The 15,695-nt window shown below is 43.7% G+C and overlaps 1 protein-coding gene across 1 annotated transcript in view; it reads left to right on the top strand.

Moving 5' to 3' along the window:
- The first annotated feature begins 15,177 nt into the window (after positions 1-15,177).
- LOC145312220 (uncharacterized) overlaps positions 15,178-15,695 on the top strand; it is a 46,580-nt gene continuing 46,062 nt past the window's right edge. Inside the window, exon 1 of the mRNA XM_080151443.1 lies at positions 15,178-15,210. The gene's annotated coding sequence lies outside the window, so the exon portion shown is untranslated. The remainder of the gene's footprint in view (positions 15,211-15,695) is intronic.

Raw genomic sequence — 15,695 nt, 5'->3', positions numbered from 1 at the left:
ATTGTGGTAATACGGCAACAGACGGACGGGTAGTTTACAGAATTGCTACGCAGTGGCTTATCATGACAAGCCTTCTGCACTAATCCTATTATATCACCATTTACCTCATGACCGCAGATGACCCCGTTGCGCAGCGGTCAAACTGGACTGGCTAAATATGGGGAGGGGCACGGACACGCAGCTATCACGCGCCCCTCACGCAACTATACAACCGGGAGGCGATGCCTCCCCTTTTACCACAGCTACCCCCACAGACTGTCTACCGCCGTGGGCTACGCCCTTGTGTCCCACACCCCCTTCAAACCTAACCTATTGTTATAATCTATTTGTATATATATAGTAAACATCCATTGTAAATGTATTCAGTTAAATATATAATTTCTGTATGACTAAATCCTGCTAGTTTGTTTTGGTAGAATACTTCAAGGCTAGGGCTCGTTGGATTCGAACTCGCAACCGGTGAGCTGAAACGCTTCGGCTTACCACATCATCAATAGAGTAAAACACTAGAGGGGAAAGGGGTTAAAATGTTAAAATGATGTTGGGAATAATAACATTGCCAAGTAGCAGAAAGCAAGGATTATTGGAAAAATGGGGTATGTACTTGTACTAGGTAGTTATCTGTATAAACATCTATAATATAAATCTGTTTTGTCATCCTTGTTAATTAATAAATGCCATGGAAAAAATTAGGTTTAGATTTGTTGAACTATACCTGAAGGTTCCAGGACAAACGCAGGAGTCCCAAACGTCGGAGTGGACAAACGCAGGAGTGTTAAAATATTAATTTAATGAAGTATTTCTATGCAGATTAGGTTAGGTTAAGATATAAATGTACAAATAAGCCCCCCGCAGTGGTTAGGCATTTAAAAAACCTATAAGATGGTCTAAAATAGGTTAGGTTAGGTTAAGTGTCCACTCCTGCGTTTGTCCACTCCGACGTTTGGGACTCCTGCGTTTGTCATAGGACCTGCTGAAAGACTTAGGGTTGTACAGGTAAATATCTTGGGTTGGGGTATGATAAATTATAACAATTACGGAATTATGACAGAGAACATGATGTGCACTTCTTGCAACAATTGTCGTGGCACCTGCTACGGAGACGGTGGTGGTCTTGCTTTAGTTCAGTCCACTGATGGCACCTGGGTTCAGGTAGGTCCTATGAAAAACGCAGCAGTCCCAAACGTCATTGTTATAATTTATCATACCCCAACCCAAGATATTTACCTGTACAACCCTAAGTCTTTCAGCATACACCTTTTCATCATTGATAATACAATACACAATTTCTAATTTTGATTAAAGAATTGCTTTGCTTTGTTTTAAAATTAAATGTTACATGAATTATTATATTCAGATTAGATTAATAAACGATATATAATAACAAAGATGACATGTCCCACCCGTACCAGATCTACAGACCTATCATATTTTTAGAAATAATATTTTAATTTGTTAAATAAATTGTATGTTATAAAAATCACGCAACCTTATATACAATGCACATAGGGGCAACAAGGGGCAACAATTCACCACCCCCAAATCAAGTTTTAAACATTCTATGAGTATAATCATACCCAATGTACATCAGATTTCAAAGGAATCGTAAAAATACGCTTTTTAAGTAAGCATTCTAATGCATGGAAGTCAAGAAATGCAAAAATTTTCTTACAGAAAAAGGCATACTTTTTGTGTTTCACCAACTATTTTAAAAGTATTATAAAATCTCTTAGAATTAACGTAATTAGACAAAATAACTTCTGATGAGTCATGCATTACATATATTTTGACAGTATAAAAGAAAAAAACACAAATTGAAGAAATTAGTCTTAAATAATTCTAGTTGAAGTCAAGATTTTAGTTTTTATTTGTTTTTTTTTTAATCAACATTTAAGAAGGCAGTAAGAGGAAAAATGTTTTCACTAGTTGCCACCGACTAAAAATACGATATTTGATTACCCAAAGACATATCATCATCGCCTGTACTGGTCTCATTTACCCCCCCGCGCCCCCGTAGGGGTTTTTAGCCCGTTTTCAGAACGTGGGTGCACGAAAAGCTTGTAAGAAAAGGCGTTTAAATGCGCTTTTAAAGTCAAAACTTAAGATATAATTCAAATAAATAAAAGACACAGAAACATAGACATATTGGGAAATATTTATTCTGACTTAGAATTAAAGTTAATAATAAATATTTTCAAGTTCTATTGCACTAAATGATGAAGAGGAGAGGGGGGGGGGGGTAAACCTAAATCTAAACCTCTTTATGTTTGATGTTTTAATGTAACTAAATAATCGTTTCTATAGATTATTACAAATATCAGGGATCTAAAGGGATAAGACAAAGGTCAATAAATTGTTGTACATCCCCAATGATAATACACAAAATTACCCCTTTTGTAGATTAAAGTTAGTAGTTAAAACGTTTGAACACACAACTGTAAAACTTTGGGGACAAGTGTTATAAACAGCCCAATGTCCCCTACCTTACTGCGAAAAGGTAAAGTTAATATGCAAATAACGTGAGGTTCTTATAATCATTCTAAATTTGAATTAGCAAGTAGTCTATCTGTAATGCTTTGTTTTTAAATTATGTAGTTACAGGGTATTCATGTTTAAAGTCAGCAGTTTTATTTAGAAAGGGAGGGGACTGTTAATTACACTAGTCCCCAAACTTCATAGTTTTATAATAACGTTTTTATATTCGTTAGCATAAGAACTTCAGGAAATTTAATTGATTTTTTATTGGTTGGTTCATTAAGTGTTGTTGATGAGTGTCAAAACTTTTCAACCACTAATTGTCATCTACAGACAAATAATTTTGTAATATAATTTATTAAATATGTATCAATGTTGGGGATGTACATATTAATCGGTTATTGTTTTGTTCCTTAGATCCCTAGGTGTTAATATATAATACAAAGTAGCTTGATGTCTGTTTGTCTGTCCGCCCATCCCTTAAGATCTCGCTAACCACTAAACTGATCAAATTCTACTCTTCAGGGAATATATCTACTGGTCCTGTGGTTGTTTGAAGATCTTTTTCAAAAATAAAAATCCCCCTCAATTTTTTCATATTTCTATAATTAGGTTCGGTCCGTCCGTATGTCTGGTACAGTTAGCTTTTTTGCTTAACTTAAACAGGCTAGAATTGTCCTATCGATCTCAAACTTTTCATGCTGATTTCTACAACAGTTAGGTACGACTTAGAAAGCACAGCAACTCTATAATCGTTACCAGAAAGTCCGTACATCCATTTATAACAAGCTGATTTTTACTTTTTTGACAACAAATAATGGTTTTGAATGTTAAAAATATCCTATTCATCTGATTTTTTGAATACTGATTCCTATTTCAATAACGTCTATTTTTATAAAATTTATGTTAATCATGCCCACATTTATAATGGATTTATTAAACATAAAAATAAAGTGAAACTTGTAGCTTGCTAAAATAAGGATCCCCATCCACCCCCATTTACACCATCCCCTCCCCTCCTACTGAAATGAATTCCATGACCCCAAATTTGACACTTTGAACACTAAAATCGGACTACAATTAACCTAGTTACACTTTAAAGGGCCCAAAAAGCTAGTGATAGGGTAGCTGCGCTACTAAAAAATTCTCATATTGCTCTGATAACCAAAACCTTTAAGTAGACATTTTAAACACGAAATTCAAGATAGTTGATGGATAGATAGATGGATAGATAAATGGATAGGTAGATGAATAGATACATATATGGATAGATAGATGGATAAGTAAATGGATAGACAGATGGATAGATGGATGGATAGATAGAGGGACAGATTGATGGATGGATAAATTGATAGTTGATGGATAAAGAGATGAATAGTTGATGGATAGATAGATGGATCGATATATAGATGGATAGAGAGATGGATAGATAGATAGATGGATAGATAGATGGATAGATAAATGGATAGATAGATGGATAGATAGATGGATAGATAGATGGATAGATAGATGGATAGATAGATGGATAGATAGATGGATAGATAGATGGATAGATAGATGGATAGATAGATGGATAGTCAGATGGATAGATATATGGATAGATTGATGGATAGATAGATGGATAGATTGATGGATAGATAGATGGATAGGGTAAGGGGGGACTATTTCCGGGAGGGGTTAATCTGGTAATAATCTACCTTCATAATAATAGGTAGATAAATAGATATATGGATAGATAGATGGACAAGTAAATGGATAGACAGATAGATAGATGGATGGGTAGATAGAGGGATAGATTGATGGATGGATAAATTGATAGTTGATGGATAAAGAGATAAATAGTTGATGGATAGATAGATGGATCGATATATAGATGGATAGACAGATGGATAGATAGATGGATAGATAGATAGATGGATAGATAGATGGATAGATAGATGGATAGATAGATGGATAGATAGATGGATAGATAGATGGATAGATAGATGGATAGATAGATGGATAGATAGATGGATAGATAGATGGATAGATAGATGGATAGATAGATGGATAGATATATGGATAGATAGATGGATAGATTGATGGATAGATAGATGGATAGGGTAAGGGGGGGGACTATTTTCGGGAGGGGTTAATCTGGTAATTCTCTATCTACCTTCATAAAATGACCTTTATCTCTATGTTCCTTTCAAATGACAGAAAAAACATAAAAGCAAATTTGTTTGTTGTTAAATTACCTACAAAAAAGTATAAAATGAAATTTTTGTGAGATGAATTTTAAGGGTACTAAATAATTAAATCCCTTTTTGGTTGATTTGCCCCAATGTGTGCAATGTGTAAAGAAATACAAATTTTCTATTATTGCCAAAAGGGTTGTACCTTTTACAGTAACAGAAATTATTATGCAAAGTTTAAAATAGATAACATTCTATCATGCATCAGTAGCCATCAGACTATCCGTTACAGATCTACGAAAGGATAAAAAGACCCTATTATATAAAAAATTGTATTGCAAAAAATCACGCAACCTTATCATTAATTTTAAATAGGATAATAATTTCAATGTGAAGCGCAGCTGCAGCCTAAATACAATACAAATTTATGTTTGTTATTACCTGTTGTATCAAGCATAGATTTATTCACGACTAGAGACTCGAGAGTCTTCAAAACCAGTTTCACCTAAACAACGTGTCCTAACTTTTGTGTTCTTTTTAATAGCTAGTCGGTGTTTTTAGTAAGTAGTAGTTGTAAAATGATTCATAGAATTTATATATGTCATCAGTTTTTTTTTGTAGACCTGTTATTTTTGAAGTAATTTAGGTTTTCCAAAGATTAAGCTTTAAGGTACTAAAACGCAACAAAAAAAGAAAATTGACATTATGAACAAAGAGGCACCATCCCAGTTGAGGAGTAAGATTCTACCCCATGTGAAAAAATACCCCCTCCCCTCGCCCCCCCCCCGGCATCATGGGATTTTGTACCCTTTCTTAAATTTTGGTCCCTGTAATTTTCAATGTATAAAACAAAGCTTGGTGGTAATAAACTATTAGTTATAGGGGTAAAATATTACATATGGGGTAAGTATATAAAATATGGGGAACAAAAATCACACATGGAGGTCCAAAAATTAATATTTTCAGATTTTTTCAGATGGGGTAGAATCTCACTCCTCAACTGGGAATTGCCTATTTAAAATTTATATTTATTAGTAAAAATTAACCCGTTACTTCGAAAAACCAATAATTTTTATTGTAAATGAAATATGGACGACGACGGCTAATAAGACGACATTTATAAACTCTCTAATTCTGAAGCAAATTAGAATAATAGATTAGGAATAATATTCTTATTACAACTTGATGTACGAACAAGTGCAACGTAAGACAATTGACAAACTTGCCTTGCTGTTGGAAGGCCTATACCACCTGAATAAAAAGAATTTTAAACAATTAAGAAACATGTAATGCATTGAGGCAATTTAAAATAATAATTCACAAAATATTTTTTTTTACATTTTTACATTCAATGAATTTCATTTTCTAATTTATTTTTTTTGTAGATTTTAATTTCTTACATACAGGCGGCTACGCCTCTAGAAGCCTTGAAGATGCGCATACGGGGCGATTTCTTTTTCGAGGGCGAAGTTATAATCGTTCTTTGAAAGCTGGACCTAGCTTTAATTAGTATAAAGAAGAACCATATTGGATCAGCGGTTATCAAGGTCCTTCGCTTCAGAAAGACATCGGGTTACTTTGTTAAGATAATAAGAATATTTATTAAAGAAATATATCAGTTCATTAGAATCTATATAAAAAAAGGTTGTTAATTTTTATGAAAGTAACTTTGAACCAAGAGGAAAGCAAAGTTTTTGTTACCCTCCTACCCATATATGCTGTAGCTTAGAAACCAATTCTATACTGAAAGTTAACATGGTTTTCTAATTACATGAAGAATTGGAGAAAGAATTTGTTATTTACATTTTGTTTAATATGTTGAATGTATTAAAAATTACAATATAATTCAAAGTTATCAAAAGTGAAGAATCAATTTTATCAAAAAAGTTTTTCTATATTAGTGTTGGTCCGTCTTTCACTGATAGCTCTTATCGTTAATTTAGGTATGTTAGGATTGTCCTATCGATTTCAAATTTAGGATGTTGATATCTGTTGTTTTTTGTTATTCAAGACGTCCTGATAATATTTGTTTGTTTTACATGTCTGGCTGATTTGTTAAGCTTCGTTTTTATGGATTGTCATCCTTGTATATTAAATATTTACAAAAAATAAAAAGTTAATTATTCATAAGATATTTAAAATGGCTTAAAATGGCAGAAACCGGGTATTTTGATGTTGAGATATGGGACGCCAAGGCTGCTTTGCAGGTGATGCTTTAATAAAAACAAAGAAGATTAGATCCAGATACAATAAATCTATAAATCATCATCATCATCATTGCCTTTTAGTTCTCGGCAGAACGTAGGCCATGCACAATGGTTCTTCAATCTTCCTTTGATTGGGCACGTTTTGAGGCATTGCTAAAATATTGATGTATAATCCAAACAACTACCTGGATTCAGTGTTGGGAACCTTTTTCGTCTGCTGGAAAAGTGTTTTCTGCTATTGTTTAGCCACTTCGTTGTGTTAATATTCCCGACACAATTGGCTGATATCAAAAGACCCAATTGCAAGTCAGCACAGGATCCACTGGTTGAAGACATACAGTTATTTAACCCCTTTCCCCTCTATTGTTTTACTATAATCCAGTCAAACAATACATTTTTGAAAAATCTATTAGTTTACAATTAATAGAATTATTTAATGTCATTAAAAAATATATTTATTAGCCTAGATTGACAATCAGACACAACAATCCGTCCAACTTTTTACAAATTAAATACATTTAGTCACAAAAATAATAAATTCTGCAGTATTTTTTTAATGGAACAAAAGTATTGCTGAATTTAACAATAACAAAAAAAGAAATTGATTATTAGTTTTGTCAATGGTCAGTGGGTTAAATTAAGAAAGTTTTATTGTACCTATACAAAGTTCATTACAAAAGTGTAGAACTTGATTTCATAGGATAATTTTGCCTTAAATTTACATACTGTTTTAAAATCATAAATATTGTTACGATTTTTATTCATTGGTAAGTTAACTATTATTCATTTGCAGAAATGTTGGATTCAATGTGATCAGAATCCTTCCCTGGCACAAAAGTATCCAGGTATAATTATTAGAATTGGGCCGGATATCCGGCCAAAAAAGTATCCGACCCAACCCTAATAATTATGGATTTCATTCAGTTATATGACAACATCTAAATACAAGGCAAAGCTCAACAAACTACGTGCAAACTTTACTGGCGAAAAATAGCGTACATTTGGAGGAAAAGATGAACTATTCTGGTAAGCCGAGCGTTCTCGGCCCACGGGGTAACGAGTTCGGATTCAACGAGCCCTAGCCTTTAAGTATTCTACCAAACAAACAAGCAGGATTCAATCATACAGAAATTATATATTTAAACTGAATAATATTTACAAGTTATGTTTACTATATATATACAACAAAATATGACAATGGTTAGGTTTGAAGGGGGTGTGGGGCGCTAGGGCTTAGCGCCCGACGGTAGACAGGCTGTGGGGGCAGCGGTGGTAAAAGGGGAGGCAACGCCTCCCGATTATATAAGCGCGTGAGGGACTCGTGATAGTTGCATGTTTGAGTCCCCTCCCCACATTTAGGCAGGCTAGTTTGACCGCTGGGTGCGGGGTCAACAGCGGTCATGAGATGGATGGTGATATAATAGGATTAGTGCGGGGGGTTTGTTATCATAAGTCACAGCGAAGCAACTCTGTAAACGGCCTGTCCGTCTGGGTGTCGTATTACCACAACCTCCCCTTCAAGGGTTGCGTGGCTCCTGAGCCACCAGGCCTTGAACCTGGGGATACGACAGCCTATGCCTGCGCCGGACAGGCAGTTCTTGGGGCACAGCTCGATGGAGGACAGCTCGGGCTACACAGGCTCCCTGGGACACTCGTTGCTCGGTCTGACTGTGGTTGGTGATCAGCATGGTCAGCTCCTGGTTGGCTTCTAGGCGTGGGTTGGCGACGGCCAAGCCTCGCCGCTGGAAATTTTGCCTCGTCTGCAGGATCAGTTCTGTCGCGGCTGGTAGCTGGACACGGAGGCCTAGGCAGACTCTGGTGGTTCCTAGGGGTGGAATGGTGATGGCAAAGGGTGCATAGAACTCCATGGGGGCGCCTGCTTGATTCAGGTTGCTTGGTCTCCTAGCTCCTACCCGGATGGGGATGGCTGTCATCAGCAGGGGGCACATGGCTTCTTCTTCTTCTTCTGGGGCGGCCTCTTCCATCGCAGTGGCTGGCTCTTCTCCTACAGGCTCGCTGCTGGCTGGCAGGTTCTCCATGTCCGCGTCAGGGTTCCAGATGGCATCTCTGAGTGGCTCTGGAGCGGGCGGCGGCGGCGGTGGTTCGTTGGGCTGCTCCTGCAGGTTCTCCTCCACTGGGTCACGATCTTGGCCGCTAGGCTGTGGGGCGGCTGCGGCTGGCTGGTGCACTGGGAGCTCTCCTGGGTTGCTAGCTGCGGGCGCCGCCGCTCCAACTGGCAGCTCGGTGGCATCCTCGTCGCCGTCCATGTCAACTTGGATGTCTTCTGGGATCTGGTGGGCAGTCACATCTCCAGTGTATTTGCGCAGTCGGCCTACATGCGCGGTAACTTCTGAGATCCTGGCTACGGGAGAGGCAGGTTTAATGACATAATGGACTTCTGTAGCTTTCCTCACTACTTTCCAGGGGCCAGTCCATCTCTTGGTAATCTTGGCTGCCTTCCCTGGCACCAGGCGGGGGGCCAGGTACCAGACCAAGTCTCCAACCTCATACTTGGCCGTGCCTTCGTAAGCTGCCGCGCTCCTCCTGATGGCTCCCTCCTCCTTCTGCTGGATGGCATCATACACTGCATAGTAGCGCTGCAAGAGAGCTTGGACGTTGGCTGGAACTGAAGCATATTCGGTCTCTGGCAGCCGTAGCACCATGTCCACCGGAAGTTTGGCCTCTCTCCCAAAGAAGGCCAGGAACGGGGTCACGCCAGTGGATCTGCAGGCCTTGGTGTTGTAGGCAAAGGCGATGGCAGGCAGGTGTGGCTCCCAGTTGTTATCGTCTCTGTCTAGGAACAGGCGCATGCCTGTGTTGAGCGTCCTATGAAACCTCTCCACTCGGTTGGACTGCGGGTTGTAGGGTGGTGGATGTGTCAGGCCAATCTCAAGCCTGGAGGCCAGTTCCTGGAATACCTGGCCGGTAAATTCCATTCCATTGTCGGAATGGATCTTCAGGGGGCATCCGAACGTGGCCAGGTGGCGGTGCAACAGGGCTTCAGCCACCGTGAGGGTGCGCTTGTTGGGGATGGCGTAGAGGCTGACAAACCGGCTGAATCCATCTTGGCAGGTGAGGATGTAGCGGTTCCCAGCTGGGGTCTCTGGCAGTGGCCCCACCAGGTCGATGAATAGGACTTGCTGTGGATACCCCTGGCGGGAGGGCACGTGGATCCCCTGCTTCAGCCTCTCCTTGGTAACTTTCTGGACACACTCAGGGCAGGTTTGTACCATCAGGCGGACGTCACGGGCCAGGTTGGGCCACCAGAAGTGCATGGCAACGCGGGCGATAGTTGCGTCCATCCCAAAGTGCCCAGCCATGGGGGTCCCATGGGCTAGAAAGAACGCGTCCTGCTGGAGGGCCGAAGGCAGCAGGTATCTTGTCCTCTCTCCTGTCAGAGTCTGGTCAGTGGTGGTGAGGCAGCCGTGCTCGTCAAGCCCCAGGGCTGGGAAGCGGCTGGCGTACTGCTGCTCGTCTCGTTCCTTGCCACGCAGCTCAGCCTTGGTTGGGGCTTTGCCATCAGCCACCCATTGGCGGACACGGAGCAGGAGGGGGTCCTGTGTCTGGGCCTCCAATACTCTAGCTGAATCCAGTCGGGCGGCAGGAGGCCGGCTAGCTGCGGCCTCCCCTAGCTGGCAAAGGTTGTGGATATACTCAGCCTGCTCTGCTAATTCTTCGGCGCTAGCCGTTGGCATGTTGTCATCTTCCCGGCGGCTGAGGGCGTCGGCGTTGGTATTCTGGGTGCCAGGCCTGTGGCAGACGGTAAAGTCTAAGGCCGCTAGCTCCTCCTGCCAGCGGGCCACCATCCCTGTGGATGTGTTCAGTGATTTCATCTGTAGCAAGGCAGAGGAATCAGTGTTGATCTGGAAGCTGCGGTAGGACAAGATGCCGTGGAATTTTCGGATCCCATACATGATGGCGGCCATCTCTCCCTTCCAGGACGGGTAGCGCGTCTCAGGGTCGGTTGTCTTGCGCCCCACGGCGGCAATCAGCCTCTCCTTGCCCTCCTGGCATTGACTCAGTATGGCAGAGATGGCGCGGCTGCTGAAATCTGTGGTGAGCTGGAACACCGCTGGCAAATCAAACCTGGGCGGCGCTCGGATGGGGGCCTTGCGGAACTTGTCCTTGAGTTGCAGCAGCTGGGCTTCCATCTCAGGCGTCCAGGTTAGGGCCTTGGCCGTCTTCTGCCGATTCATCTCGTAGGTGAGGTCTGCATACTCTGGGATGAACAGGCGGTAGTATCCAAAGAACCCCAGCAACGCCAGCAAATCCTTGGGGGTGCTAGGGGCTGGCCAGTCCAAGATACGGTCAATATAGTCCTCCTGCATGGCTATCCCCTCACGGCTGAGGGTGTGGCCCAGGTAATCCACCTTGGATCGGAACAACTTGGTCTTGGCTGGCTTGAGGCGGATCCCTCCCCTACGGTGGGCTTCCAAGACCTCTCGGAGCCTGGCCAGGTGGGCCCAGGTATCCTGGTGGAAGGTCAGGACGTCGTCAAGGTATGACTGGAGGTTGGCTGTGCCTAGTGGGTTTAGGACCCCTGCAATAAACCTGGAATAGACAGACGGTGCCGTAGCCAGGCCAAAGGGCATCCTTTTCCATTGATACAAGCCCCTGGGGGTGGTGAAGGCGGTGCAGGGCCGGCTGTCCTCGGACACACGGATGGTGTAGTATGCGGCCACCGCGTCTAGAGCACTGTAGACACGGTGCCCGCCAGCTCGTTCCACCAACTGCTGGATCCTAGGCAGGGGGTAGCTGTCCAGCTCCAGACACTTGTTGAGGGCTCTGTAGTCAACGGCCCAGCGGGTGCTCCCGTCCTTCTTCTTGATGGGCACCAGGGGGCTGCTCCAGGCGGAGTCTGACGGCTCTATAACTCCCTCCTGTAGCCAGGTGTCCAGTTGTTTCTCCAGTTCAGCCTCTTGCCGCGGGTTCAGATCCCTAAATCTCTGGCGGATCGGCTGGGTCCCTGGCTTGAGGCGCAGCTGCAACTCAACCACATCTGTGCAGCCGGGGGTAGAATTGGAGAAGACGTCCCTGTACTCTGACAACATAGTCCAGACCTCCTTCTTGAGCAAGGGGTCCTTGCGTAGGAACTCATTGTCTTCCATCTCCAGGGCCTCCCACAACTCCTGCATGTCTATAGGCTCAGCAGGTTCTTGGAACGAGTGGAGACGCGGGGGAGGCGTATCAGAGACCTCTAAAATGTCAGGTTTGACCAGCTCCCCTGCCACTGGGAGGCCAGCATCCAGCAAGAGGGGCACCTCCCCCTCATTGACCACCAGTACTCTAAACACAGTGGCAGAGCCAGGCCTGTGGGCATACAGGCCCTCTGGAATAACAAGATCCTCCCCAAACCTCTGTTCTGGGGCAGCTAGTTGAATGGCATCCTTGGTGCGATGGCCTACTAGCTCAACAGGGACCGCCATAACCCCGCGGCCAGGCAGGACCACCCTCTTGGCTGTGCGGAGCTGGGGTGGCTGGCCATCAGTTGGAGTGACAGCGCTTAGCCTATACGTGGCTGGTGCGGGGTCAGCTTTGGCTCCGGGACCCACCGGCCGCGACTTGACGGGCTCGGCTTCTGGAGGGGCTGACGTGTCGGAGCCAGGTGTGGCTCCGGGGGCGTCCGGCCACGATTTGACGGGCTCGGCGCTGGGAGAGGCCAAAGTGCTGGGTCCAGCTTTGGCTCCGTGGGCGTCCGGCCGCGACTTGACGGGCACGGCGCCGGGAGAGGCTGGGGCCTGAGAGTTGAGTGTGGCTCCGGGTACATCAGACCGCGACTTGACGGGTCTGGACTCGGGCTTGGCTGGTGGACTGGCTGGAGGTCCCAGGTAGAGGGGGCCAGGTGGACACGGCTGGCCGTTGATAAAGGTGTCGGCGGAGAAGATTGGTTCTGGAGGGCTGGCAATCTCAGGAAACGTTGTTGGCAGGCTCTCCCTTGGTACCTTGGGCACTGGGGGCAACCCCATGGCTAGCAGGTTAGCTCCCTTGTGTGCGTTGAGCTCAGCGTCCACCCAGTGTGTGCCTTTCTCAACCACACGCGGCTGCTCAGGCAGGGGGCCTGGCAGAGGCCCCTCATAGCTTAGCTCTCTCTCGGCTGTCTCCCGGTCAATGGGGACGCCACGGAGTGGGATAAACTCCCCACGCACCCACAAGCAAGGGGGTTGCATGTCGAAACAGAGCCTAGTTCCGAACTCCTTGAGAAAATACCCTCCTAGGTTCAGAGGGTGTGAGAGATTCCGGACCACAGTCACGTGGTATAGATGGAGTATAAGAGTGTGTGAGACTGCCATATATAACTCTTTTAATTTTCCGATTACCTGGAGGGGCTGGCCTTCCTCATTAGCAGTCAGGATCTGGGTGTTGTCCGGAATCAACATGCGTTGCACTCCCATTGCGTGCATGAGGTGCTCAGAAATTACAGCAGACCCTGGTACACGGTTGCCAGAATCAATCATGGCATCAACCTGTACATGCTGGGCAGGGTCAGGAGTAGGAAACCTCACCCTGACATGGCAGGGGAAGTGGAGGTCCTGCCCTTGAGACAAGGGGGCCTCTCGTTCGGCTGGGGTTGGCAGAAACTTTGGTGGTGGCCGCACCGCAGCTATGGTGGTATCGCTTACCATGGTGGCTTAGACTGTAGCTTCGAATCACTAGAGCTTATTAATTATCACTTGGTCAACAATTTTATATTTATTTTTATCACTTGGTTGACATTTATACACACTTATGTGTTGTTATCACTAGGAGCTCTAGGTGTGATTCTGGAAGCACTGGCAGCAGGGAATGTCCGTCCTGCAAGGTTCAGAGGGGTGACGGCGGTAGGGAATGACCCGTCCTACAGCGCCGCTGGTTCGAATCCCGAAAATGGCGGCAGGGAATGGCCCATCCTGCAGCGCCTCGGGTTCGAATCCTGGGAGGCAGCGGCAGGGAATGTCCCGTCCTGCCGTGCCTGTGGCTCAAAATCTGCTATCCGTCGCAGTGGTAGGGCTTACTTGTGTGCTGAAGCTTCGCAGCCACACATTGCCTTCTTAGGGAGACCAGCACCCAGCTGTCTGTCTCGTAGGTTTGGCCTGGGTGTCCTGGGGCTTGTCCCAGCTACACTTGCCAAGTTAGGCTCAGTTCTGTAGCCGTCTGAGCTAAATTATCCGATTGCCGTGGCTGCGCACCTAGCGCTACTCCTACACGACACGGAAAAAGCGTCTTAACTGGCGCTTTTAGCAGGCTAAATCTGCTTGCCGTAGGCCAGAGGCCCACATATTGCGTTCAAAATGATGGAAATTCGACCTAAAAAGGCCGTCTCACGGGTCAGTTGGCGGCTGATTGTCCCCTTACTTGCCAAAGGGTCCAATCAGAGGTAGAATAGGCTAGTTTCTGTAAGGCTCGATCTCACAGCTGACACCAAGTTCTGGTAAGCCGAGCGTTCTCGGCCCACGGGGTAACGAGTTCGGATTCAACGAGCCCTAGCCTTTAAGTATTCTACCAAACAAACAAGCAGGATTCAATCATACAGAAATTATATATTTAAACTGAATAATATTTACAAGTTATGTTTACTATATATATACAACAAAATATGACAATGGTTAGGTTTGAAGGGGGTGTGGGGCGCTAGGGCTTAGCGCCCGACGGTAGACAGGCTGTGGGGGCAGCGGTGGTAAAAGGGGAGGCAACGCCTCCCGATTATATAAGCGCGTGAGGGACTCGTGATAGTTGCATGTTTGAGTCCCCTCCCCACATTTAGGCAGGCTAGTTTGACCGCTGGGTGCGGGGTCAACAGCGGTCATGAGATGGATGGTGATATAATAGGATTAGTGCGGGGGGTTTGTTATCATAAGTCACAGCGAAGCAACTCTGTAAACGGCCTGTCCGTCTGGGTGTCGTATTACCACACTATATCTGTTTTATTATACTAGCGGCTATGCTCCTAGAAGACTCTAGGGGCACTTAAGATCCCCCATTAGTCGACCCCCAACCCATTTTCATTTTAAAATAAAAAAAATTAAAAGAAATTTTGAAATTTTTTTCGGGGGTGGTAAATTTTTATTGGGAGGGTGGAGATAACCTCCCACAAAAGAGTGAAAAACCTTCCCTGGACCTATAAGTAGCCTCACTGTAAAGGAGAACCTTATCGGTTCAACATTTAATGAGACCCTTCGCTACAGACAAAAAAAAGTTAACTACTTTACATAACATGATTATTTATGTTTGTTTCCAACTTTTTTTACTAAAATTTATGCAATTAAAACTAACAATTTTCATATAATGAAGACATCAGAAATTTAGGTTGTGGAATAAATAAAATGAAATGATATTTTAGGAAGGGACCAGGATTTGCTGTACATCCAGGGATACAGGTACCATACATTAATTATCAATAATTAGTGGCTACGCTCCTACAGGCATCTAGGGTTATCATAAACTTTAAATAATAAACCTTATAATAAAGTAACAGAATGTGTGTTTGTCTGTTTGTGTGTCTGTACCAAAGGAACTCGCTAACCGTTGAACCGATCGGGTCCTCCTTAACAGGGTAGATTCTCATAGATTCTCTATTTTGTGGGAGGGTACCACCACCTGCCCACGAGAAATCACAAAAAAATATATAAAAAAATTAAATATTTGAAAGACAAAGCAACATAAAGAGGTATAAGCTACCATGTTAAGGAGATCCCGATCGGTTCAGCGGTCTGCAAAATATTTTGGGTATTTTTCTAAATTCTTGATTGGATTGTTTTTAACTATGATTGTCCAAACTTTTCAATCAGTAATTTCATAAGGAAAAAGGATAAGAGGATGAATACTCACCCCTTTTTCATGGTAAAATACTACTTCCCCATCC

Source organism: Acartia tonsa, chromosome 2 (assembly GCF_053477335.1).
Source record: "Acartia tonsa isolate MP-2025a chromosome 2, ASM5347733v1, whole genome shotgun sequence".
In the NCBI taxonomy this organism is placed as follows: Eukaryota; Metazoa; Arthropoda; class Copepoda; order Calanoida; family Acartiidae; genus Acartia; species Acartia tonsa.
The sequence above is the reverse complement of the archived record's forward strand: the minus strand, read 5'-3'. Positions and strand labels throughout refer to the sequence as shown.